At 45.0% G+C, this 24,620-nt stretch overlaps 1 long non-coding RNA gene across 1 annotated transcript; it reads left to right on the plus strand.

Annotated features, from left to right (window-relative positions):
* Window positions 1–632: 632 nt before the first annotated feature.
* LOC143421057 (uncharacterized) lies at window positions 633–3,624 on the plus strand. The gene is made up of 3 exons (XR_013100787.1): window positions 633–1,684; window positions 2,520–2,684; window positions 2,760–3,624. It is a non-coding gene; the product is annotated as an uncharacterized LOC143421057 (long non-coding RNA).
* Window positions 3,625–24,620: the final 20,996 nt, after the last annotated feature.

Consider the following 24,620-nt stretch of genomic DNA (forward strand, 5'->3'; position numbering starts at 1 on the left):
CATGGAGTTTATATCTATGTTCGACCCCCTCACTGTGCAGTCTCTCCATCATTTCTGTAATAAATCTTAAACTAATGTATGGCATTCCCCTAATACTGATCACTTCATTTCCATGCAAAAAGCCATTTCCTGTGACTGGACTCATTTCCCTCTAAATAGCTGGGGTTTCACAGTAAGTCACTGTCACTCTGGTTTAATCTATGAAACTTCTCCACTTATTTCTATGGCAACCGCTTGCTCACATCAGCCATGTACAATGGCATCCAACCTATGAATAAAGGACAGCAAATAGTGTGTTTATGCGAGAGATAAGACGTAAAGGTGACTGGAGAGCATCTTTACAGCATGGAGTGTGTATACATGTACAAGTTTAAGAGTGATTTCCATGCATAAAATGTGTGTGTGCGCGCATTCGCATAAGTGTGTTCATGCGTTTGTGTTTCCAAGCAGCAGAGAAGTGAAGCGGAGGCTGACGTCAAGTAGCTGACCTTGGGTCTTGATGTGTTTACTGCTATGTGAAGTGTCTGCTCCGTTCTGGCCAGTCGTGATGCAGCCCATGAGTCTGGCAATCCCTGCTCCATGTGTGACATACCAAGTGAGTTAAACACACATCACCACCAGTCTTTACAATGTGTTGCAGTGACACCTAAATACAAGGCGATAAAACAGAAACACTCACACACACTTTTAAAACTTCCCACTGCCACCACAGTTTTGTTTATGTGTTGATTATTAGGATAGAGAATGTTTACTTTCTGCTGTGTTACATGATTTTTTTATTTCATTTAGGATTGTGGAACTTTCCCACACTCAGAAAAATTATGGTTCTTAAATGGTTCTTCAGATGTCTTCATGGTTCTTTAAAGAACCATCATACGTCAAAGAACCTTTTTATTTTGTGGATGGTTCTTCAGCTATTACAAATGGTTCTTTAAAGAACAAAAGGTTCTTTATCAAATCTAAGTTTGATGGTGTAAATGGCATAAATATTTATTCACTATAATGAGGCTGTGAATTATACTGTGTGTTTTCTTTGTGTGCATGTGTGTGCGAAGGGGAAGGGCGGGATACCTGGCAATTACCCTTTAAGAGAAGATGGTAGGAAACTGAATATTCAAATAAAAGTTAGAAATAATTGCAAACAATAGACACAATACACACATTCAAATACTGTACTTTAGTTTTAAATTTTAATAAAGCATTACTATTTTCTACTCCAAGGCATTACTTTTGAGATTATTATATATTTTTGAAAATATAGCATAATGATAATAATAAACTTTACAAACCACCCAGCAGTATGTAAAGTCAAATTATAAAATACAAGTAAATAACAACTGCAGAACAGAATGTCAGTGTAATGGACACACACTTCGTTTTGACAAAGCACACTGCTTAGGTAAATGATCTGAGTAGTTGTTCATCACTGAGCAATTTGTTAATATGTGTTTCGAGCCAAATAAATGACAGGGAGAGAGAGAGAGACGTCAGAACACGTCATACTATAACCTCCCGGGAGCGGACGGAGGGGGTCAGTCGTTGGGATGCGCATGCGCAGACAGAGTGTGCGAGCGGCGGGCCTTGACCTTCGGGAAAAAAAACTCACGGACGGTGACAGCGAAACGGATAAGTCTTCAGTACCTGCTGGACTTTGAAGCTGTGGATTCTGGGACTGTTAGAAAAGGTAAAACATTTTCATTAAAACCTTATTACTGTTTTGTTTTTGTTACTCGTCATTGTAGCTTGCTGTTAATGTTGTGCTAACAGTAGCGATTAGCTAGATACGTTAGCCGTTGAGGTTAATGCAATTTAGTATCCAACTGTTTTCCTAACAAAACCACTGTTATAATTAAGTGAAGCTGCTCCCAGCTAATTTGAACCTTTGGCTTCTAAAATATGTGGTTCAATTGCGTGAAAAACCATGGAGCAGGTACGTATAGTGCATCTGCAGGTAAATGAACATCAAATCTCTAAGACAGACTGAAATCTGTATATTTATCACCCTTATGATAAAACCCATGTCAGCCATTAGTTTATGGACTTTGTATTTTGAAGCCTCAACATTTGCTTTCTTGCTGTTGCTATGTTGGGACCATATTAGGATGAGGGATCAGAATCTGGAGTCATGCACACTATTGTTTCATTTAGTGTGTATCCATAAGATTCGTACAGCAGATCCAAGTTGTGCCTTGAAAACAGGAAAGTCGTCTGCATAGAGGAGAACTGTAATAGCAGGCTTGTAAAAAGTGAGGCTTTGTGCTCTCGTTTTACTTCTGTCACCCTGTTTTGATGCAGATTTCACTTGAAATCAGGCAAGAACTGGACTTATTTTTTTATGTGTTCTTGTGAATTGATTGTGTATCGCATATGTTTGATTTGACTTTCTGCAAGACAACAGTTGTCCGCTGGCCAAAAAAGTTTTCCAAATACCTCCACGTGATCTAGCCTGGATTTAGAAAAGAATAGCAAAAAAAATCTGCACCTCCTGCTTCAGATGCAATTTGTGTTTCTGTGTTCAGAGGCAGCGGCGAGAGGGGAGACCTCGGCTCATCCAGCTGGAGAGCCTGACCAGGAGGAGTCGAACATTAACTGAGCTCTTCCAGGGCACCCTGCAGACTCGGCTGTTGGCATCGGCGAGGGATGACGTGAACGCCAAACTGGAGTCCGTCACAGGTCAACTGCAGGTATGCGAGTCAGACCTTCTGAGGAGGGTTTCACTTTTCTCTTCTTTATAATTGACTCTTTTCTCTCTCTTTCAGCTCCTTGTCTCAGAGTGGGAGGGATTTGAAGCACAAAGGGAGGAACTTGTCATTTGGTTGGCTGATATGGATGTGAGGTTGACCAGCTGACAGGAAACACCAGTGAAAAACTGAAACAACTGCAGGTGTGGGCTTGTTTTGATATGACATATACAGGGAGTGCAGAATTATTAGGCAAGTTGTATTTTTGAGGAATAATTTTATTATTGAACAACAACCATGTTCTCAATGAACCCAAAAAACTCAATATCAAAGCTGAATGTTTTTGGAAGTAGTTTTTAGTTTGATTTTAGTTTTAGCTATTTTAGGGGGATATCTGTGTGTGCAGGTGACTATTACTGTGCATAATTATTAGGCAACTTAACAAAAAACAAATATACACCCATTTCAATTATTTATTTTTACCAGTGACACCAATATAACATCTCCACATTCACAAATATACATTTCTGACATTCAAAAACAAAACAAAAACAAATCAGCGACCAATATAGCCACCTTTCTTTGCAAGGACACTCAAAAGCCTGCCATCCATGGATTCTGTCAGTGTTTTGATCTGTTCACCATCAACATTGCGTGCAGCAGCAACCACAGCCTCCCAGACACTGTTCAGAGAGGTGTACTTGTGGCGGAGGCGTGGCCCCGGGCGCAGCTGCAGGGGAGGAGTGGAGCGGAAGGCTCAACGGGGCGGCGCCGCGAGGCTGGTAAGAACAGCTGATATTGTTTATGGACTAATGATGGTCTCCTCCGCTGTGTTTATAGTGAGACGAGGAGGAGCGGCCAAGGGAGATCAGCTGGGCTCGAGCTGTCAGACGGTGCGACTGAGTCAGCTGTCAAAATACAAAAATATCAATAAACGTGAAAGTTGGCTATACCTGCCTGTGTGTGCGTGTGTCTGTGCTGGGTGTACTCTACAAGTGGTGCCGAAACCCAGGAAGAGTGCCGGTGGAAATGTCCGACCCACAGGCCACGCCACCCGCCCAGCCTCTGCAATTCTTGGCGCAGATGCTGGCGGAGATGGCGACGATGAGCCGGGATCAGGCGGCCGACCAGCGTGCCCACCTGGCCGCGCTGCGGGAGCAGACGGACCGACAGACGCAAGTTCTGGAACGGCTGGTCGGGGCCGCTGCCACGCCGAAGCCCTTGCCGCTGTCGGTGTCGGTGCCCCGGATGGGGGACGGGGACGACCCACAAGTTTTTTTGGAGACCTTCCGGGCCACGGCGGAGGCTTGCCAATGGCCGCGGGAGGAGTGGGCTCCGCGGCTGCTCCCCCTGCTGTCTGGGGAGGCACAAACAGCGGCCCTGAGTCTGCCTCCGGCGTCGAGGAGCAGCTTCCCGGACGTGAGCCGGGCGGTGGTGGACAGGCTGGGGCTCACCGCCGAAGACCATCGCCGGCGGTTCCGGGCCTGTCGGCTGGCCCCAACAGACCGACCATTCGCCTGGGCCCGGCAGCTGCGCGACGCGGCGGTTCGCTGGCTGCAACCGGGAACATCGGAGGGCGAAACGAAGCTGGTGGACAAGGTGGTGCTGGAACAGTTCACGGAGGGATTGCCAGCGGAGACGGCGAGATGGGTCCGGTGCCACCGGCCCGCAAGCCTGGAGGTAGCGGTGACGCTAGCGGAAGACCACCTTGCCGCTGGAGCAGGGGAACCCGGGGACGCCGGACGGAGGCCGAACAAACAGGCCCCAGTGCCGGCCCCGAGACGCCGTGTGCCGGCACCAGGGCAGGCAGAGCGGCTGCCGGCGCTGAGCCCCACTAACCCTTTCGCGGCGTTGGTGCCGTCCAGGGCAGCCGAGCCAAGTGGAGCCGCCCCCGAGCCACGGAGAGCAGCACAGACGCCGGGGCCGGAGTGCTGGAAGTGCGGGCAGCCGGGGCACCTGAGGAGGGATTGTCCGCTTATGGAAGTGGGGCAGGTGTTTCGTGTTGCTGGCGCCCCAGCACCCTCCCCCGGTCCAGGAGGGACATACAGTATTCCGGTAAGGACTCGAGGGGGTATACGCCAGGCGTTGGTGGACACGGGCTGCACGCAGACCCTCGTACACCAAAGCTTGGTTCGCCCCGGGGCATTGCTGGAGGCAGAATGGGTGGAGGTGAGGTGTGTGCATGGTGACGTTCACAGGTATCCCGTTGTGCCGCTGTTATTAAAGTATAAGGGCAAAACGCATAGAGTAACGGCGGCGGTTAGCCCGCGCCTGTCGCACCCCCTGATTCTGGGTACCAATTGGCCGGGGTTTCATCAGCTACTGGGACAGTACGCGGGGGTGCGATCACGACCGGAAGCGGGGTGTAGCGTGTGCGCGGCATTCAGCGGTGACGCGGGGTCGTCCGACACCGACTCCGGGGGGGAGGAGCTGGCGGGTCCCTCACGGGACGTCCCGCCGGCCCCGGAAGTGTCCCCCATGGGCGATTTCCCACTGGAGCAGTCTCGTGACGGCACCCTACGCTCAGCCTTTGACCAAGTGATGGCTATTGATGGTCACGTGGTGCGCCCTGAGGCCGCGCAGACCTACCCGCGTTTCGTCGTATTAAACGACCGATTATATCGAGTGAGTCGTGACACTCAGACAGAGGAAACACACACCCAGTTGTTGGTGCCGCAGGGCCGCCGGGAAACGCTTTTCCAGGCGGCCCACTATAACCCCATGGCAGGGCATATGGGCTATGAGAAAACTCTGGAGCGAATAACGGCCCGATTTTATTGGCCGGGCATCCGAGCGGATGTGCGCCGCTGGTGCGCGTCCTGCCCGGACTGCCAACTTGTTAACCAGCCGGCCATACCGAAGGCGCCGCTGCGCCCTCTCCCCCTCATTGAGGTCCCGTTTGAGCGCATCGGCATGGACCTCATCGGGCCGTTTCACCGGAGTGCACGCGGCTACCGCTTTGTGTTAGTCCTGGTGGATTACGCAACGCGGTACCCGGAAGCAGTTCCGCTGCGCACCATCTCTGCAAAGAGTGTGGCGCAGGCACTGTTTCAGGTCATCTCCCGAGTCGGAATCCCGAAAGAGATACTGACTGACCAGGGCACGTCGTTTATGTCTCGTACACTGCGGGAACTGTACGAATTACTGGGCATTAAATCTATTCGGACCAGCGTCTACCACCCTCAGACTGATGGGCTGGTGGAGCGGCTGAATAAGACTTTAAAGTCCATGATTCGGAAGTTCATTAACGAGGATGAACGCAATTGGGATCACTGGCTAGACCCTCTGTTATTCGCAGTGCGGGAGGTGCCCCAGGCCTCCACGGGATTTTCTCCCTTTGAACTGCTGTTCGGCAGGAGGCCACGTGGGGTGCTCGACCTGATTAAAGAAAGCTGGGAGGACGGTCCGAGCCCCGCCAAAAATGAGATTCAGTACGTGTTGGACCTGAGAGCAAAACTCCACACTTTGGGGAGGTTGTCACGGGAGAATTTGCTCCAGGCTCAGCAGCGTCAGCAACGCCTGTATGACAGAGGGGCTAGGCTCAGGCAATTTTCACCGGGAGATAAAGTGCTTGTGTTACTCCCTACCTCCAGCTCGAAGTTGCTCGCCAAGTGGCAAGGACCCTTTGTGGTCACACGGCGAGTCGGGGACGTGGACTATGAGGTCGCTCGGTCGGACAGGGGAGGAGCCACGCAGATTTATCACCTCAATCTCCTCAAACTGTGGCGAGAGGTTGAAACCGCTTCTCTGGTGAGCTTGGTGAAGGAGAGAGATGAGTTGGGGCCGGAGGTGCCAAATTCTATCGTTCCCGCCTCCCTCCCTTGTGATGACCATCTCACACAGGCCCAGAGAGCGGATGTTGTCGCGTTGCAACAGCGTTTTGCGGACGTGTTCTCCCCCCTGCCCGGCCGGACGTCCCTCATCGAGCACCATTTCGTGACGCAGCCTGGCGTGACGGTGCGTTCACGGCCCTACAGGCTCCCGGAGCACAAGCGAAAAATCGTGCAGAGGGAATTGGCGGAAATGCTGAGGATGGGAGTAATAGAAGAGTCGCACAGCGCCTGGTGTAGCCCCATCGTTCTGGTGGCGAAGAAGGATGGGTCTATACGGTTCTGTGTCGACTATCGCAGGGTGAACGAAGTGTCACGCTTTGATGCCTACCCCATGCCTCGGGTCGACGAGCTCCTGGACCGGTTAGGCACGGCCCGCTTTTTCACGACACTGGACTTAACCAAGGGCTATTGGCAGATTCCCTTGTCTGCCGAGGCCAGGGAGAAAACGGCCTTCTCCACTCCGTACGGTTTGTACCAGTTCGTGACACTTCCGTTCGGCCTGTTCGGGGCCCCGGCCACTTTCCAGCGTCTCATGGACCGGGTACTGCGTCCGCACGCAGCGTATGCTGCCGCCTACCTGGATGACGTGATCATCCACAGCGACACCTGGGCGGAGCATGTGCTGCGGGTGGCCGCGGTCCTGGAGTCCCTGAGGGGGGCGGGGCTCACGGCCAATCCGAAGAAGTGCGCGGTTGGACGGAGGGAGGTGCAGTATCTGGGGTACCACCTGGGGGGCGGGCAGGTGCGTCCGCAGGTGGAGAAGACGGCGGCTATCGCATCCTGCCCGCGCCCCAGGACGAAAAAGGAGGTGAGACGGTTCTTGGGGTTGGCGGGTTACTATCGTCGCTTTGTGCCGGGGTTTGCGCAGCTAACCAGCCCCCTGACCGATCTCACTCGAAAGGGTGCCCCGGATCTGGTCCAGTGGACGGGGCCGTGCCAGGCGGCGTTTGTGCAGGCGAAAAAGGCTCTCTGTGGGGAGCCGCTGCTTCACACTCCTAACTTTTCCCTCCCTTTTGTTCTGCAGACTGACGCCTCGGACAGAGGGCTGGGAGCCGTTTTGTCCCAGCAGGTAAGGGGGGCCGACCGCCCTGTCCTATACATCAGCCGGAAGCTGGCAGAGCGCGAGCGCCGGTACAGCACCGTGGAGAAGGAGTGCCTGGCCATCCGGTGGGCGGTCGGCTCCCTGCGCTATTACCTCCTGGGACGCTCATTCACCCTCTGTTCGGACCACGCCCCGCTGCAGTGGCTCCACCGCAGGAAGGATGCCAACGCCCGGATCACCCGGTGGTATCTGGCGTTGCAGCCCTTTAAGTTCAAGGTGATCCATAGGCCGGGGGCGCAGATGGCAGTGGCCGATTTCCTCTCTCGCTCGCGGGGGGGGGGAGTTGGCTCGGCCGGACGGCTCCCCGGCCTCGAACGGGCGGTGGGGGTGTGTGGCGGAGGCGTGGCCCCGGGCGCAGCTGCAGGGGAGGAGTGGAGCGGAAGGCTCAACGGGGCGGCGCCGCGAGGCTGGTAAGAACAGCTGATATTGTTTATGGACTAATGATGGTCTCCTCCGCTGTGTTTATAGTGAGACGAGGAGGAGCGGCCAAGGGAGATCAGCTGGGCTCGAGCTGTCAGACGGTGCGACTGAGTCAGCTGTCAAAATACAAAAATATCAATAAACGTGAAAGTTGGCTATACCTGCCTGTGTGTGCGTGTGTCTGTGCTGGGTGTACTCTACAGTACTGTACTGTACTGTGTTGTAAATCTCACATTTGATGATGGACCACAGGTTCTCAATGGGGTTCAGATCAGGTGAACAAGGTGGCCATGTCATTAGTTTTTCTTCTTTTATACCCTTTCTTGCCAGCCACGCTGTGGAGTACTTGGACGCGTGTGATGGAGCATTGTCCTGCATGGAAATCATGTTTTTCTTGAAGGATGCAGACTTCTTCCTGTACCACTGCTTGAAGAAGGTGTCTTCCAGAAACTGGCAGTAGGACTGGGAGTTGAGCTTGACTCCATCCTCAACCCGAAAAGGCCCCACAAGCTCATCTTTGATGATACCAGCCCAAACCAGTACTCCACTTGCTGGCGTCTGAGTCGGACTGGAGCTCTCTGCCCTTTACCAATCCAGCCACGGGCCCATCCATCTGGCCCATCAAGACTCACTCTCATTTCATCAGTCCATAAAACCTTAGAAAAATCAGTCTTGAGATATTTCTTGGCCCAGTCTTGACGTTTCAGCTTGTGTGTCTTGTTCAGTGGTGGTCGTCTTTCAGCCTTTCTTACCTTGGCCATATCTCTGAGTATTGCACACCTTGTGCTTTTGGGCACTCCAGTGATGTTGCAGCTCTGAAATATGGCCAAACTGGTGGCAAGTGGCATCTTGGCAGCTGCACGCTTGACTTTTCTCAGTTCATGGGCAGTTATTTTGCGCCTTGGTTTTTCCACACGCTTCTTGCGACCCTGTTGACTATTTTGAATGAAACGCTTGATTGTTCGATGATCACGCTTCAGAAGCTTTGCAATTTTGAGACTGCTGCATCCCTCTGCAAGATATCTCACTATTTTTGACTTTTCTGAGCCTGTCAAGTCCTTCTTTTGACCCATTTTGCCAAAGGAAAGGACGTTGCCTAATAATTATGCACACCTGATATAGGGTGTTGATGTCATTAGACCACACCCCTTCTCATTACAGAGATGCACATCACCTAATATGCTTAATTGGTAGTAGGCTTTCGAGCCTATACAGCTTGGAGTAAGACGACATGCATGAAGAGGATGATGTGGACAAAATACTCATTTGCCTAATAATTCTGCACTCCCTGTATTTGATATGAAACATACGTCAGAGACATTATCCTAAACTGGACTAACAAAAGACCATGAGTACAACATGAAACGTACATTACATAGCGTAATGCTAAAGTTCATTGATCATTTTAATCATAAACTTGTTGTTGAAATATTTTTACTGAACATGCAAACATCTGCTGATGAAAATGTGTTGATTTATTGGTCTGTTATGAAGCTATTGCTATTTCTAATGTGTTTTATCACTTTCTGATGTTTTATTAATTAAACAATAAATGTATTGTTGTTATCTGTAGCTATAGTATTTATATATATTTATTTATAGTATAGCAAATATATTTAATTATTACTGTTTAAAACACTAATATGTGACATGTATTAGTAGTGATGTTGTGCTGAGGGTTAAAATGCCTTTTTGTCTTTTGGTAACTACAAAATGACAATAAACCATTAATATATGTCTATGCTGTGCTCGTATTTATTTTTACCCTACTCAAATTCAATTTATGATGCATTTTATTTTGAAAGATTTAAAATGGTTTTTTAAAGAACCACTCAAAAAAGGTTCTTTAAAATGGTTCTTTTAAAGAACCATTTGAAGGACCTTTTTAAAAAGGTTCATTGATGGTTCTTTGGGGCACCTTTAAAGGTTCTTCAATGAACCACTGAAAGAAATGGTTCTTCAAAGAACCATTGTTTGAAAGGTTCTTTGTGGCACCAAAAAAGGTTCTTCTATGGCATCAGTCTAAAGAACCACTTTTGGTTCCAGTTGGCACCTTTATTTTTCTGAGTGCAGATGCTAATCCAGCTCATCTGCATAGCAATGAAAATGTATGTTATGCCTTCGAATGAACCTTAAAACTAATTAACCTTAGTTTTAGTTAAGGTTAATTAAAGTTAGTTTTAAGTGAAAACTGGAATGCTTTAAAAGTTCATCATACCAACAGTCAAACATAGTGGTGGTAGTGTGATTATCTTGGGTTGCTTTGGTGCTTTAGGACCAAGCTTGCCATAAATGATGGATCCATGAATTTTTTTTGGTTTTGGAGTGGCCTAGTCAAAGTCTGGATTTAAATTTGATTGACATTCTTTGGCATGACCATAAATAAGCCATTCCTGCCCAAAAACCCTCCAATGTGACTGAATTAAAACAATTCTGCAAAGAAGAGTGGGCCAAAAATTGCTCCACTGCAATATGAAAGGCTGCAATTGATTGAAGTTCTTGCTGCCAAGGTTATTAGGTTTATGGGACAGTCACTTTTTCACACAGGGCCAATTTCATTTCATTTCATTTATTTATTCATTTTCAGGCACAACAAATACCTATATTGAACATAAAATACACAAAACAAAAAACAAAAATTGCCTGAAAAAGGAGTGGGACGAAGAAAACGTATTAAATCCCACCCCTATACTCACTCATCAACAAAAAAAACAATAAACTTCCCGCAGCTACGCCCATCATTGCATACAGACCCATCAACAGCTCCGGGCAGATACAAGCATCTAAGCGGCAGCTCGCAACCAACAATTAGAGCCTTCATAACTGAATACAGAATATATAAATTATAAATTGCATTACCACAGGTAACAGGCAGTAATAACTACAAGTAACAAACACACATACATATACATACATATATATCTACACACACAAGTACATATATGTACATACATACGCACACTTTATTTTTTATTTTTTTATTTTGGAATCCATACCAGCAATGGTAAGAGGACAGACATTACAGAGCACACTAAAACCCATCATTGAGTATACTGTGACCAGACCAACTGTTTGTAGAGAAATTTAAATCTATGAATATTTTTGCATTGTTTCAATTGTAAACTCAGACTGTTCCAGATTTTCACACCACATACAGACACACAAAAGCCTTTACGGGTTGTTCGAGTTCTGGGTAATTTGAATTCTCCAAAGCCTCTCACATTATAAACCTTTTCTCGAATTTCAAATCTAGTTTGTAAATTTGCCGGTAAAAGTTTAGTAAAAGCTTTATAAAAAATTATGGATGTATTGTAATTAACCAGATCCTGGAATTTAAGTAACTTTGCCTGAAGAAAGAATTTGTGAGTATGATCTAGATAACCAGCCTTGTGAATAATACGCAGTGCTCGTTTCTGTACTGTGACTAATGGATTAGTTGTATTTTTATATGTATTTCCCCACACTTCCACACAATATGTAAGATATGGAAGAACCAGGGTACAGTACAGAGTACGAAGTGCATCTTTATCAAGGAATTGTTTCACTTTGTTCAAAACTGCGAGGCTTCTAGAAATTTTGGTTTTTATGTGTCTGACGTGGGGTTTCCATGAAATTTTGTTATCAATTATAACTCCCAAAAATTTGTTTTCACTCACATTATCAATTGGTACACCTTCAATGATAATTGGTAATTCTATATTATATTTTAAATTACCAAAAAACATTGCTTTAGTTTTATTTATATTTAATGATAATTTATTTATGTCCATCCATTTTTTTATTAATTTTAGCTCCCTGTTTACGGTCATTACAAGATCAGTATAATCATCGCTACTGAAAAATATGTTGGTGTCATCTGCGAACAGTATGAGTTTAAGTACTTGAGAAACATCAAAAATATCATTTATGTATACATTGAAAAGTTTTGGTCCCAACACTGACCCTTGGGGAACACCACATGTAATACCAAGTTTCTCTGAATGGTAATGCCCTATGCTAACATATTGTTCCCGACCCGTTAGGTAACTTTTTAACCAGTTACCAGCTTTCCCTCGAATACCATATCTTTCCAATTTATCCAGTAAAATTGAGTGATTGATTGTGTCGAAGGCCTTTTTGAGATCAACAAAAATACCAACTGCATATTTATTTTTATCCAGTGTATCAGTAATTTCTTCTACTGCCTCAATTATCGCCATTGAAGTGGTTCTTTGCGTTCTGAAACCATACTGACCAACCTTTATTATTTGATGTTTTTCAAGGAATTTTTCTAATCTTGAATTAAAAAGTTTTTCTAGAACTTTTGAGAATTGAGGCAGATGAGAAATAGGCCTATAATTGGTAAAACTGTGTTTGTCATTACTTTTATATAGTGGTATTACTTTCGCAATTTTCATTTTTTTTGGAAAACAACCGGACTGAAATGATAAATTACAGATATATGTTAAGGGACTAGCAATATTCAGAATAACCTGTTTAACTACAGACATATTTATGTCATGATAATCCATTGAAGACTTACTTTTACATTTTAATGTGATATTTATTACTTCTTGCTCATTTGTAGCTGAGAGGAACAGTGAAAAGGGATTTGATTTTATATAACTGATATTTTCATTTTTATGACACGGGATGTCCGCTGCTAGTTCAGGGCCAACATTTATGAAGAATTTATTGAACCCATCGACAATATTACTCATGTTGTGATTTTCACCATTTGCATCAGTAAAATATTCAGGATATGATGTTCCAGAAGATCCTTGTTTAATTAAGTTGTTTAACACATCCCAAGTTCCTTTTATATTGTTTTTATTTTCATATAATCTTCTTCTATAATAAAGTTGTTTGCTCGTTCTTATAATATCAGTCAATTTATTTCTATATGCTTTATATCTTTGTTCCACTTCTTTTGTTTTTACTTTGATAAACTGTTTATACAGATTGTTTTTCTTTTTGCAAGCATTAATAATTCCTTTTGTGAGCCAAGGACTTTTTATCTTTTTTTTCTTTGTCACGTGTTCGTTTACAGGACAATGTTTATTGTACCACATAGTAAAAATATCTAGAAAATTATCATAAGCCTTGTCCACATCTGACTCTTCATACACCGAACTCCAATCTTGTTGTGCTAAATCGAAATTGAAGGCATGAATTGCTTCTTCATTTAAAACTATATTTTTTATTTACTTACATCTACTTATATCTTTGTCTAATAATAGATTTTATTTGATCATCTTCAATGCATAAATGTGAAAAATATGCACACAAAACAATCAGGAAGGAAAAAAAATTCCTCTGAAAAGTAAACGCTAGAAGCATACTTTAAGATCATCTTTCAGGCACGTCCAGGGCTGCTGGTTTTAGATTTTGCCCTTTGAAGTCTGGCTCTGACAAGCAGTAATAGAAACTGCTAATGGTAAACTATACAAGTGCTACACCTGATACCTCCAAAATGTCATCTTCAGCATCATCTCTTTTAATTTTCAGTCTGCTGAATCATTAAAAACATTGAAAGTTTTCCTTACCAATATAAATGTTTTAAAGACCTGAGCTGTTTTGAAGGACGTTTGGGGTTTATTGTGGTCGTTTCTGGTCTTATGAAATCCATACAGAGAAATTCTGTGGATTCTGCACTCTGTGAACTTTCTAAGTTTATACGTTTTTCTGCTGACATGAAAAGAATGCACTGGCAAAAGCGTCGCCACGTGACAAACACTGTAATTCATATACTGATCTGGCTTTCTGTCATACTACAGGCTTTTTTATGGTTGCAGTTTTGGGAGTCTACAAGCCCTAACAATGTAAGAATTTTGAAGGAAAATTACTCAGCATTCCTCATACCCAGATCCCGGTAGTTTTCTTTTAGATAGTTGTGTGCTTCCACCCACCTTCCTCAATATGTCCAGGGTGGGGGGGTGTCTTTTGGTCCTTAACATCAATCATAATTAGCAACTAAGTTTAATTTGCTACTTCTTTCTCCTCGGGGACTGCTGACTCACACCCTTGAAGTGGATAAATTGTTTCCAATCATACGTAGGCAACTAAACTTTACCAGTGAGTCGTGATTCACATTTTGCTCCTTAAACGTGATCCAGACTAAACATTTGCACGCACAGTTTGGAGAGTGTGAGGAATCCTGGGAAACTCTCTCATCTTATTGATTGGCACTCCGGCCAGAGGGGTTTCCATGTTTATGTGATGGTTGAAGAGCAGCTCCGTGTGTAGCCTCATATGGGGACAGCATGGTCCACACCTGGACATTTGTGCACTGTATAATATAAAATACCTATATCCAATTAAGTGTAAAGTCTAGCTCATGCTCCAGGAGCAAGCTCATCCAGAGCTAATGTATTTTGAATCCTGCTGTTTTTACGGGCAGTAAAAAAAAATTGGATGTTTCATATCTTCGTGTGAAATGCCACCCCTCTGATCCTGAAGTCTGAGCTCCTGTTTTTGTGATTGTTTTAATTTGTTAGTATTTAATATGCTATTTCAAAGAGGGTTTTTTTAATCATTACTACGCCTCCTATGAGACCATGCAAAGCAAACTCAAATAAATCAACCAAATGTTATGCATCATTGAGCCAAAGATTTCTGGATTCATGCTTTAAACTAAAGCAGACACTGGAAGAAATTAGTTTTTTCTTTATTCACATCTACTGGTTTTAAATTGTCAAGGTTTATCCACCATGGTGTATGACTCCCAGGTTTGTTGCTAAGGATTTAGCAACACATTTTAAACTTTGGCCTTACAACAGCACAGTGGAGGCAGATTTGTCTGTCAGGTGTAGTCCACAGCTGGACTCTTAATGCTGGGTCCTCAGAGCCCAGGGAGCCACTCTGCTGAGCCGCTAATGCGCTCTAAGCATCACCTCATCAGTGAGCTTCTGGGAAAGCATGGTTTAAAAGAATAGTGAAATCCCTACCAAGATTTTACCCTCCACCTTAACAATAATAGACATTGTGACGCACATTCTGTTGCTGACGATGACTGCTTCTCTGGTGTACAGCATGTTACAGCAGTATGACCACCTTTTTCTTCAACACAGCCTGAGCTCTTTGTATGTTGGCTCTTTTTTGATGCCTTCTCTGTCAAGATGGTACCACACTGCTTCAATAATATTTATTTGGGGAGGCCAATCCACGACTCTGTTCCATTATGAGTTTTTCCATCCAGGTATCCATTCACTGCACTGACACTATGTTTGGGATTACTGTCATGGTGAAACATGAAGCTGTTTCCAGATTGTAATACATGGTGGATCAAAATGTGATGGTACTTTGCTGTGTTCATACATCCATCAAATTTGACGAGCTCTTCAACAACATTGGCTGAAATGCTGCCCTAATTTACTTATGTTTGACTTATCTCCTGATCTCCTTACATGTTGATAATGTTCAGTTTTGGGAAAGTTACTTTTAAAATGTATTCCACTACAGATTAGAGAATACATGCCCCAAAATATATTCAGTTAAGGTACTCAATAAGAGTAACGTATTCTGAATACTTTGAATTACTTAATATATTGTCATACTTTTTACAACTACATGAATGTACTATTGCTGTGTGATTTATTACTATTACTGAAGGCTACTCGCCACTGAGCTTAGATTGTTAGCTGGTGTTAGCTGAGGTTAGTTCATAGACTGCTTTCAGAACTGCACATGATTATTTCCAGCTAGCAGGTTGTTAATGCTATCCATCAAGTCTCACAGTCTGCAGTCTATGATAGGGTGACCAACCCTAAAGTGGAAATGTCTTTTCCCCGGACAGGTCCACTTTTCACGTTCTGCCCAGGGGGATTTTCGAGATTGATGAAAATGTCCGGGTTTCCTATAGTCGCACAGAGGACCCATGTGTTTGAAGTCATCCTGAAATGCTGCTTAGTGAGCGCTTCTTGCTCACAGACGGGGCAGACGGCACGCAGCAATGCGCCTAATGATGTTTAAAAGATCCCAAAGCGCAAGTGCATCATTTCAGATGAACTGCAAAAGAAATTTCCCTCTTACCGGCCCAGTACTGGTAATTTTTCTTACGCAGATGAGCCATTATTTCTGTACCATTATTTCATTCCAGAGGCTTTTAAGTTTGTTTGTTTTTTTGCGCTCGTTGACTTGTAAAAGCCTATATGACATTTTTCGTCCACATGTAAACAGCGTTTCAAATCACCGAAAACTGAGATTTTTTTAAAACTCCTGCCAGGTTGGAGATTTTCGAAAACTCAGTTTTTGCGTTTACGTGTGGATGAGGAATACGGAGTTCGTCACGCAGCGTCAAAGGTATGTGCCTTTTTTCACGCTGTGCGCCATGTTATTGTTTACATTAGATGAATTTCTACAATGGAGGATAGAGACAAAATACTGTTACTGTTAATCTGACTATCTTCAGGTTTTACACGCTTACACACACACACACACACACACACACACACACACACAGTCCCTCCACTTAGAAAGGCAGAGGCGTCATGGTGTAATTATTTTATGTGTAGTTGTTTTTTTCCTGTGTAATAATATTCAAGATTGCTATCAAAAAGCCTCTCTGTGCAAAATGGGTTTAAAAACATAAATAACTTTGTGATACTGTTTGTCCGTGATTTGGACAGAGGCAACCAATCGTGGCAGGATCAGCCTGATGATATTTGTATCACACTGTAACTTTACTGTATAAAGAGCTAACATCTCCAAAATCTTAGGAGTAGTTAGTCATTACAACAAGTGTTTGTGAACTAAAAATCAAGAATGTGGGATACTGTTTGGCCGTGATTTGGACAGGCTAGCGCTTGCTCCCGATGCAGGGGAAAGTAATTCTGTCGGGGAGACCTACCTTGGCAGTTGTGCAGGTGAAGCCAAAGGCAAGATATGCTTCATCATATTTTCTAGTATTTAGCGATGCTTCATCCTCTGATTTGCATTTGTGTGGGAGCCCTGTCGAAAACCTGTCCGTTATGCTAGCAATGTCCAAGCATTCTTTTTGTATTATTGTATTATTAAAGCTCTTCATGACTGAGCCAAATGTCCTCTTTTTTGAAAAACAATATATGGTCAACCTAGTCTATGAACTAACCTCAGCTGACGCTAGCTAACATTGTTGGCTCAGTGGTGAGTAGCCTTCATTAATAGTAATAAATCACACAGCAATAGTACATCAAAGATACTGAAGTGGCACATAACCCAGGTAGCTACCACAACTAAAACAAGGTAGTTGCAGTAAGCTAACGTTAGTTTATTTATTTATTTATTTTTTGGGCATTTAGGTTTTTTATTGATTTTGCAACATATACTTAAACCTGTATAAGAGGGAGAAAACCCCCCAAAAACAAACAAACAAACAAACAAAAAAAGAAACGCCCACAAGAAAAAAAACTGCTGGTGTGCACCCCTGCCCTTACAAGTCTAAAAGAAAGAAAAGAGTAAGTAACAATGGGTTCCAACAGAAGAAACGCAGAAATAGGCAAATAAAATTGACGGTTAAGTAACATTTGGACCGATGGTCACAGTTAATAGTCCTTCAAATTACGATAATATGGTCATGATTTCCTGTTTGCTTCAAATAGCTCCAAAAGTAGTCCCAATGTTCATCTTTGACTTCTGTATCATTTTTAAGTTTATTCAGCATGGACTCATAGGAAGCAGTCTCTGCCATTGCTCTGATCCAGTCTTTCAGTTCAGGACGTACTGCAGTCTTCCAGTGCCTAAGGATAATCCTCGATGCAGTTACCAGTCCAACCATAACAACCGTAAAAATATTATTATGAATTCTTGGAATATGAGAACGGTCTCCTAACAAGCACAATTCAGGAATTAAGGGCACTTCTAATCCTGACCAACCTTTTAAGAGTGTGACGACTTCCTTCCGAAAACGAGCCATAAGGGAACATTCCCAAAAACAATGTAGGAAAGTCCCTGCCTCAATTTTACATTTCCAACAGAGATAATCAGGCATAAGCATCATACGATGTAATCTTGTTGGAGTATGATAATATCTATACAGAATTTTATATTCTGCATTTGCTCCTCGCCTCCTTAACATAAATCCCATTTTTCGCCAAATAAGTCTTTAAATAAGTCGCTAATAACATTTATGCCATGAGACTGCCACAGTTTCCAAAACACAATTTTTTCCCCTATACGAATAGCTGGATTGTTCCAAAGAGATGAGTAAAACTGCACATGAGGTGATATTTTAAGAATTCTATGTATACTGAGCCAAACCTGGCTAGAATGAAACAAAATTGGGTTTGTTGAAGTGCAGCTTTGAGACAACATACCTTTGGATCAAAAGGAGTATAAATTTCAGACTCTATATTTAGCCATTCCTGTCCGGCTTGAATTTTTCCCCAGTAATTAACCAATTTTGCCATCTCGAATGAGACTGAATATAATCTTGGATCGGGTAAACTTAAACCACCCTTCTCTCTAGGAGCATATAATTTACTTAGCTTGATTCTTGCCATTTTCCCATCCCACAGAAACTGCTCAATTAAGTCTTCATACTGTTTAAAGAAACCGGGCGGTATCGCAATTGGTAACATCATTACTACATAATTAAATTGGGGAGCTATGATCATTTTGCAATATTTACTTTGCCCCACAATGAGATTTTTAATTTGCCCCATTTTTCTATATTTGTTTGTATTTTTAGAAGGACTGGGTCAAAATTAAGTTGGGGTAGGTCCTCCATATCTTGGCTTAGCCTAATCCCAAGATACTTCATCCCTCTAGGTACCCATTTAAAATTGAATTTTTCTACCGTGTATGGATAACATAGTGGTGATAGTGGCATTACTTCAGACTTTCCCCAGTTAATAGTGTAACCTGACACCTCGGAGAACGCATTTATGGTGTCCATTAAATGCGGCACTGATAAAAGTGGGTCTGTTATAATGGCAAGAATATCATCAGCATAGAGGAGGAGTTTGTGTTCCTGCTGCCCACCGATGACGCCTCTAATCTCCTTGTTTGATCTAATACTCACTGCCAATGTTTCTATAAAAATTAGGAACAATGGGGGGCTTAAAGAACAACCCTGATGAGCTCCACGTAACAAACTAAAAAAAGGTGAAACCATACTGTAATGTCCTCTGCCTCTAACGCCTTGCTAGAGTCGACATTCAGACTAAACTCCTCTTCAAAATGACCACGCAGACAAGAGGGTTTGACTTCACTCCCTTTACTTAGGCCAGTTGAAGTAGGGTAAAACTGAGAAACAACATGACATGAAATGCTCTTAGAAATCATAGATGAGGAGAAATACACAATAACAGTACAATGACTTGTTTAGCCGAAAGCGTTAGCTAATTCCCTCTTTACAAACGTTTCTATTAAGCAAACACTGCAATCACATTTCTTCAAGTAGATTGTTCATTAGTAAAGATGGAACAGAATTACATACCGACAATACCCTTAAAGACCGTCTTAAGGGAGACAAATGCCACTACAGCAGCGGACGGGAGAACGGGAGAAGTCCTTTCCCCAAACAATAACATGCGCTTTCTGATGACATCATGGAACAGAGACGGATTTGAGCACGTTACACCAGGTCATGCCAAAAGGGGGCACTAAAGAGTAACTTTCTCAGGGAAAATCTATTTAAACAGAATACGGTTACATGGTGACAGAACACTCCCCGTCTGAAACTCAGCAGGTTTCACCTATTAATATGACAAGGTCAAACACATTTCAGTCATCTGGAGGAATGAGCAAGATCATCTCATTCACGGGTCGGACGTAAAGCTTTGGTCCCTCTTTCTTAATGACCTTCACTTGCACTTTGCGCACCCTTCCGTCTTTACTGGGATACACATCGACGATGATACCTAAGGGCCAGTCGTTCCTGCTACACTGACTGTCCTTAAGAAGCACCACACTTCCTTGCTTAAGGTTTGGCCGGTCAGAAGTCCACTTTGTTCGACACTGTAGTGTTGACAGATACTGTTTCCGCCACCTGTCCCAAAATGTGTTAGACAAGCTTTGGACCCTGCGCCACTGTTGCTTCAATAGGTCTTTATGTCCAAAATCTCCTTCTGGTACTGGGCATGGACCTACTTTCTGAGTAAGCAATGAAGCCGGTGTAAGAATGAAAGGATCTGTAGGATCATTTGACACGGGCACCAATGGTCGACTGTTCACTATGGCCGAGACCTCAGCCATGAATGTTGTGAGTACCTCATGCGTGAGTTTGGAGGAGCCCATCTGAAGAAGCATCGAGTCCAGGATACGACGTGTGATGCCGATCATCCTTTCCCACGCTCCTCCCATATGAGAGGAATGTGGTGTGTTGAAGGTCCACGTACATCCGTGTTCTGACAGAAACCTCTCCATGTGTTTCCCATCAAGATTCGAGGGAATCCCCATATCCTTGCAAGCTCTGGTGAAATTAGTACCCTGGTCGGAGCGTATGCTTTTCAAAGGTCCTCGAATCGCCATAAACCTTCTGAATGAGTTTATGAAACTGGAGGCATCCAATGACTCAATTACCTCAATGTGTATAGCTCTGACACACAGACAGGTAAAGAGGACAGCCCACCTCTTACTTTCGGCGTGGCCTCCTCTCGTGCGACGGGCTGATACAGACCAGGGCCCGAACACATCAATGCCGACGTTGCTAAAGGGTGGTTCCATGCTGAGCCTGTCAGGTGGCAAGTCTGCCATCTTTTGGACTTCACACCTCCCTCTCAGCCTTCGACAAGTGACACACTCGAAAACGAGTCTATTAATGCATCTCCTGCCACCAACGATCCAGTAACCTGCAGCTCGGACAGCCCCTTCAGTGAAAAGACGTCCTTGGTGACGTACCTGCTCATGAAGGTGACGCACTATGAGAGTGGTTACGTGATGCCGTCCAGGCAGGACCAGTGGCTGTTTCTCGTGGAATCCTATTTTTGCCTCAATGAGGCGACCCCCAATCCTTAACAGCCCGTCTGAGTCAATGAAAGGATCCAGGGCAACGAGTGGGCTGCTCTTGGGAATGTTGGCGTTTGATGCAAGACACTCCAGTTCTTTCCTATAGACCTCTTGTTGAACTGCTTTGATAATGACTAGCTTACTCTGTTCAAGAATATCCCTGGTTGGGGGTGTGCTGCATTGGTGCCAACCCTCACATTTCTGAGCGACACACTCCGTTCCTTTTTTGAAGCTCTGAACAATGTGAATAAGGGTACCAAGAGCCCTTATGAGGGAACCCCAGCATGAGAAGCGATTGAACCGCCCAGAGCCGAGATGTTTGAGGACAGTGACCGACAGTGTTGTGACTTGAGGCCTGATTTCACTGTCTTGATCTGGTTCCAAAAGGTCAAACCTCTGTACCACCGGTGACGCCCCTTCAAGTCGAGACAAGAATGCCGGTCCAGAGAACCATATTGTGTTCTCAAGGTGGTCTGCTGTGATAGACCGTGAGGCGATGTCTGCGGGGTTGTCTTCTGAGCAGACATATCGCCACTGCTGTGGCGTAGTGCTTCGTCTGATCCTCTGGACTCGGTTGCTCACGTATACATAAAACCTTCTCTTCTCATTGTAGCTATATCCGAGCACCACCTTACTGTCTGTGTAGTAGGTGACTGCGTCAAATACAATGTCTATTTCGGAGGTGATGACCTCAGATAGAGTTACTGCCATGACTGCTGCACAAAGCTCCAACCGAGGTATAGTATGCTCTGGACGTGGGGCCAGTTTGGCTTTACTTGCAACCAATCTAGTGCAGCATCCCCCATCTGCATCCACAGTCTTCAAGTAGGCAACGGCAGCTACTGCTTTCTCTGAGGCATCTGAGAAGACACAGAGTTCTGTTAACTTGACAGTAGATGGTGACATGTTTGAGTATGGTCGGGGGATCCTCAGATGTCTTAACTCCTGCAGAGAATCTCTCCAACTTTCCCACACCTTTTCCTTTTCTGCTGGTAATGGGGTGTCCCAATCTGAAGATTGTGAGGCCAGTTCTCGAAGCAGCAGTTTCCCTTGAATTGTCACGGGGGAGACGAATCCTAGAGGATCGTACAGGCTGTTCACCGTTGAGAGAACTCCTCGTTGAGTGAATGCCTTTCTCTCGTCCTGGACGCGGTAAGTAAAACAGTCTGAATCCAAGTCCCAGTACAGCCCAAGGCTACGCTGCATTGGTAGAGTGTCAGCAGTAAGGTCCAAATCTTTCAGGTCTGTGGCATGATCTTCACTGGGAAAGGCCTTCATGACCTCCTTGCTGTTCGAAGCCAGCTTATGCAGCCTAAGGTTAGAGCGAGCCAGCATTTTTTGAGTTCTTTTGAGCAGGTCGATAGCTGCGTCTGTTGTGGGCAAGGACTTTAACCCGTCATCTACGTAAAAGTCACGAGTGACAAACTGTTCTACGTCCTCCCCATACTCCTTCCGGCCTTCCTGTGCTGCACGTCTAAGACAGTAGATAGCCACAGCCGGCGAAGGACTATTTCCAAAGACGTGCACGTTCATACGGAACTCCATAATCTCTTTCTCTGGGTTGTTCTCTTTAAACCAGAGGAACCTGAGGAAGTTCCGGTCTTCAGGACGCACCTTGAAACAATGAAACATCTGTTGCACGTCCACAGTGAAGGCGATCTGTTCTTTCCGAAACCGAAGGAGGACTCCTACCAGGGTGTTGTTGAGGTCTGGTCCCGTTAGGAGTACTTGGTTCAGAGACAAACCTTTGTGCTGGGCACTGGAGTCGAAGACGACTCTTATTTGGGAGGGCTTCTTGGGATGGTAAACCCCAAAACAAGGTAGGTACCAATGCTCCTCATTAGGCTTCAGAGGTGGGGCTTCTTCAGCGTGCCCATTCTGAAAGATCTTTGCCATGAACGAGACAAACTCTTCCTTCATTTTAGGCTTCCTTCTGAAGGACCGCTGTAGAGATTTGAGACGTTCAAGTGCTTGCTCGTGGTTATGAGGGAGCTTTGGTCGTAGAGATCTGAAAGGCAGGGGAGCCACCCACCTGTTTTCTTGGTCCTTATAGACCTCTTGCTCCATGATGTGGATGAACTGTCCGTCCTCGATTGAAGGAGCTTCTTTGTCGTCGTCCTTTGTTGTCTGGAACACATTACAGTCTAAGGTGGCCCATTTCTCACTAGCAGGGAGATGTTTGCATGTTAGGGGAAATGAAGGGGAGCTACCACTACTATACTTCTCTTTTACATAGTAATCGTTTGGGCATGGCTGAAAGAGAGAAGGACGTCCATTTTTCAGTACGTTAGTGTAGCAAGAGCTGATAACCGTAGGTCTGTGGACATCTCCAATGCACACATCTCCTACAATAACCCAACCCAGATCCAACTTCTGGGCATAGGGTGCGTTTTGTGGGCCATTCACTTGTCTTCTGACCTTATGAACTCTGATGATATCTCTGCCTAACAAGAGCAGGATGGAAGCTTGGGAGTCCAGCTTTGGAATGTGTTTTGCAAGGGCCTTCAAATGACTGTGGTTTAATGCTACCTCTGGTGTTGGTATTTCTGCGCGGTTATTTGGGATCTCGTTGCATTCAATCAGTGACGGCAAAGAGAGTGTGACACTCCCGTTAATGGGTTCGATCACAAAGCCACGTGCTTGTCTGCCTTCTGTCTCTTGTGTTCCGGCACATGTCTTCAAAGTGTATGGTGAAGGAGGCCCTGCAATGTTGAATAGGTCGAAAAACTCGGTACGTGCAAGTGATCTGTTGCTCTGATCATCTAATATTGTGTATACCGTAACTGCAGCTTCAGGGCAGTCGGTTGGGTACACCCTGGTCAGACATATTTTTGAGCAGGAACGCCCTGCGGAATAATTTCCGCAGACCTCAGTACATGCTGTGGAAACATCACCTTCATTCAGGTTGGAATTTCCCTCCCCGCCCTGATCTGGTGCGGAATGTGCTGTGTTGGTGGACCATGGGGCAGATCCAGGGTGGAGGGCTGCAATGTGGCTCTTGCTTCCACACTCTGAGCAGGAGATGTCGTCTTCACAATTCCTTGCCAAATGTGTGGCTCTGCAGCACCTGTAACATATTCCATACCTTTTTAAGAGTGCTTTCCTTTCTTCCATTGGCTTCTCTCTAAACCCGCGACACCTGGGTAAGGGGTGGGGTTTGTTGTGTAGCGGGCAGCGCTCTGCTGGATCATCTCGCTTCCAGATTGGGTGCGAAACGATGCAGTCCTTGTACCGTTGAAAAGGGGCCGAGGATCCGGCGAGACCCTCGTTTTAAAAACTGCCACAGCTTTGTGACCTTCGGCTTTAGACGATTGCTTACTGCCTAATAACTCACTACTGTATGCTGTCTGTGTGAGGCCAGGGTCGTTGCGCATCCGTGCTTCCCGACACACAAAGTCTACAAAGAAACCGAATGGGGGATAGGGAGCCCCGCGATCTTCTTTGTACTTAAAGCCTAAAGAAAGCCATTTTTCCTGGAGATAAAATGGCAGCTTCTGGACGACAGGGGTAACACCACGAGGGGTATCCAGATAACTAAGCCCAAGCAAGTCACCATCTTCTTTGGCAGCCTGTATCTCCGACAGCAAGTCTCCCAGCTCTCTTAGTTTACGACCATCTCTGTTTGGAATCTTGGGAAAGTTGTCTAATCTTTTCAAAAAGGCACCCTCGATGACCTCT

Source organism: Maylandia zebra, linkage group LG11 (genome assembly GCF_041146795.1).
Source record: "Maylandia zebra isolate NMK-2024a linkage group LG11, Mzebra_GT3a, whole genome shotgun sequence".
NCBI lineage: Eukaryota > Metazoa > Chordata > Actinopteri > Cichliformes > Cichlidae > Maylandia > Maylandia zebra.